The sequence below is a fragment of the Pinus tabuliformis genome, chromosome 6, assembly GCF_031772625.1.
Source record: "Pinus tabuliformis cultivar Carrire ecotype Pingquan chromosome 6, CPIR1, whole genome shotgun sequence".
In the NCBI taxonomy this organism is placed as follows: domain Eukaryota; kingdom Viridiplantae; phylum Streptophyta; class Pinopsida; order Pinales; family Pinaceae; genus Pinus; species Pinus tabuliformis.
The window spans coordinates 660,730,045-660,733,767 of record NC_142292.1 but is presented as its reverse complement, the minus strand read 5'-3'; the positions used below and the strand labels follow the sequence as shown (position 1 = coordinate 660,733,767).

The following is a 3,723-nucleotide window of genomic DNA, read 5'->3' as shown; positions in this document are numbered from 1 at the left end:
CTCTCTTAAAATAATGATTAAATTAAATGTATAATATTTAATTATCAATTTCACAATAATTACAATTGAAGAATTATTTTATTTAAAATATTTAAATTAAAAACAATAGTCTTATTATGAATTTATATTTTTATATTTTTTAAATAGATATTCTATTGTGAATATATTCACCATTTTCAATTTTGAAATTTTTAGTGAAGAAACTAGCTTCTTATTTTGACTTGAAAGAGAACATCAAATTTTGAATAATTTTAAAAGTATTTAGTTTAAAAAATATTATTATTTTTCTTTGTAAGTTTGGGAGGACTACATCTTTATCATGTCCAAGATATCACCCTAATCAAAATAAAAATTAAACTAAAAATTTCACATCAAAAAATACCTTAACAAAATACCCAGTGGTCAACTATCCAAAATTAATAAACATTATTATTTTATTTTAAAAATAATATAATTCAAAATAAAATAATACAATTCTTTGATATATATATATATATATATATATATATATATATAATTTTAATTTAAAATTATATAAATTTGGTTACTTTCCATCTGCCTTATCATCTTAAACACCGATTTTGATTCGGTCGGTTGGCTGTTATATAAAACCTGTTTATCTGTGTCAAAAGCATTATATAAACCCATTTTATTTATATGGCTACCTCTATCAAATATATAAAACTTCTCCAACTTCCATGTCAAATCATTAGCTCCGGTTAACAGACAGGTTACGCTGGGTATGGAGTTTTGCATTTTCTCATAGCCTGTTACAAAAGTTATGCCCAGTCAGTAGTGTTGTTTTTCTCATGGCTTGTTACACAAGTAAAATTAATATGCAGTAGACAGTTTACTCTGGTTATATTGCTTGTTACAAAAGTTATGCCCAGTTAGTAAACAAGTTAATCTGCACTACAGAGTTTGCATGCTTCTGATAGCTTGTTACATAAGTAAAGAAATGTTATATCTGATAAAGATATTTTCAAGCTGACACAACAATAATATCCGTCAATACTCCTTCCAATGCAGCTTGAAAAGCTGACAAAACAACATAATAATCAAACAACATAATAATCAATATTTCATTTACAGTTGAGGCTCAAAACGTTGGTTATGACAGTTTCATGGTACATCTACTTGTTATATGTTTTGGATTCCTTTGCAGGTTGAAAAGCGGGCAAAACAACATAATAATTAATATTTCATTTACAGTTGAGGCTCAAACCGTTGGTTATGACAGTTGCATGGTACATCAACTTGTTATATATTTGGGAGTCCTCCTAGTATATTTCCAGTAGAGTAGAATTGGTTTATGATAGGGATTTGTTTGAATCGGTTTATGATAGGGAATTGTTTTCATTGTAAATTTCAAGAATATTTTAAAATTGGTAAGGCTTTGATAATTTAATTTTGAAATTTTTAGTGAAGAAACTAGTTTTTTATTTTGATTTGAAAGTGAACATCAAATTTTGAATAACTTTAAAAGTATTTAGTAAAAAATATTATTATTTTACTTTGTAAGTTTGGGAGGACTATATCTTTATCATGTCCAAAATATCACCCCAATCAAAGTAAGAAATTAAACTAAAAATTTCACATCAAAAAATACCTTAACAGAATACCAATCATCATCTATCCAAACTAATAAACATTATTATTTTATTTTAAAAATAATTACTTATTACAAAAGTTATGCCCAATTAGTAAACAAGTTAATCTGCACTACGAAGTTTGCATGCTTCTGATAGCTTGTTACACAAGTAAAGAAATGTTATATGTGATAAAGACATTTTCAACCTGACACAACAATAATATCCGTCAATATTTCCTTCCAATGCAGGTTGGAAAGCTAAGAAAACAACATAATAATCAATATCTCATTTACAGTTGAGGCTCAAAATGCTGGTTATGACAGTTTCATGTTACATCTACTTGTTATATGTTTTGGATTCCTTTGCGGGTTGAAAAGCTGGCAAAACAACATAATAATCAATATTTCGTTTACTGTTGAGGCTCAAACCCTTGGTTAGGACAGTTGCATGGTACATCAACTTGTTATATATTTGGGAGTTTTTTTAGCATATTTCCAGTAGAATTGGTTTATAAGCGCTCATAGTATCATTATGAATATACAGACCAAAATTATGGAAACCTAAAAATATACATACCCAATTGAGGTGTGATACAATTGCATCACGATGTCTAAGAACACAATCTAATAAATTGTTGTATTGAGTAGTTGGATCATAGTCTTTTACCATAAAAATCGTTGCATGTGCAGCAGCGCCAACTATGATAAACCCCCCAATCCACATATGATGTGTGAATAGAGAGAGTTGGGTACCATAATCAATAGCTAGGTATGGGTAGAGAGGCATCGAATACATAGATAGGGATTTGTTTTCATTGTAAATTTCAAAAATATTCTAAAATTTATAATACTTTGATAACTTCAAATAATTTGACATATTAAACTAGCCCATATGCATCTCTTAAAAAAAAAACTATATTGACAACTTCAAATAATTGACCTTGCCCATATCCACCGAGTAAAAAAAATTGGCCAATCTAATTAACCTCGCAGGATAAAATCTCTATTTGTATGGGCCGACGTGAGCTCTCCAGGATTTATATATATCAAAACTTGGAACTACATCTTCAATCTATGTCCAGACTCGTTTACACTATTCGCAATATATTTACGGATTTCAGGAAGAATGGCTAGTGATTACGTGTGGCCGAGAAAGAACTCATGGATGGAAAGGCCCGCTAAGGTGGTCATTCTGGGCGACTCCACATCTGGCAAAACAAGCCTTGTTTTGCGATTCGTATACGATGAATTCGTGGAGGGGCGGCCTCCCACGGTGGGAGCATCGCTGTTGATCCGCAGCCTGTTCGTGAAGGAGGCGATGGTGGACGTAGAATTGGAGATATGGGACACCGCGGGACAGGAAAAATATCGGAGCGTCACACCATTGCATTATCGCGGAGCCGATGTCGCCATCGTCGTGTATGATATTACGAACATTGATTCGTTCGTGTGCGCGAACCGATGGATCGAAGAAGTGGAGGAAGGGGTGAATCCGAGGCCAATTATAATCCTCGTCGGGAATAAGAAGGATTTGGTGTTGCGCAGCATGGTGCCGCGATTCCAAGCAGAAGCTTATGCTTTCGTTAAAGGCGTTTTGTTCATGGAGGCCTCGGCCAAGACTGCGCTGAATGTCAGAGAAGTCTTCTACGAGGCTGCGAAACTGCTGGCCTGCCGAAGTCAGCCGGCGTGGTTAAATAGAGAATCAGTGGTTGTGATGGAAGGCAAACCAAAATCCAAGCCACACCATTCTTCATGCTGTTTAGATAGTTTTTAAATCGCTATTTATAGTACAAACTTATTTTGTTTAATGCATTACATTCTGTGTGTAATTGACATTAGGATTATATATTATGCATGTAATGGCTGAATTTTACCTTTTATTTTTTAACTTTGCATTATAATACACACAAATTGCATTCACAAAAATTAGAATACATGCTGCTGTTATGAATCTGCAATCAATCGACTTTAGTTTACCTGCTAGGAATCTAGGAATCTGGTATCTATGTATATTTTTAAAATTTGCATTACATGCTGCTGCTAGAAATCTGAAATCGACTTAAGCTCACCGACTTAATCTCACCGGCTAGGAATCTGGTATCTATTATCAATATATTTTTTAAATTTGCATT

General features: G+C 32.4%; 1 pseudogene; it reads left to right on the top strand.

Moving 5' to 3' along the window:
• Nucleotides 1–2,717: 2,717 nt before the first annotated feature.
• LOC149260336 (ras-related protein RABF2a pseudogene) lies at nucleotides 2,718–3,365 on the top strand (annotated as a pseudogene).
• The last annotated feature ends 358 nt before the right edge of the window (nucleotides 3,366–3,723 follow it).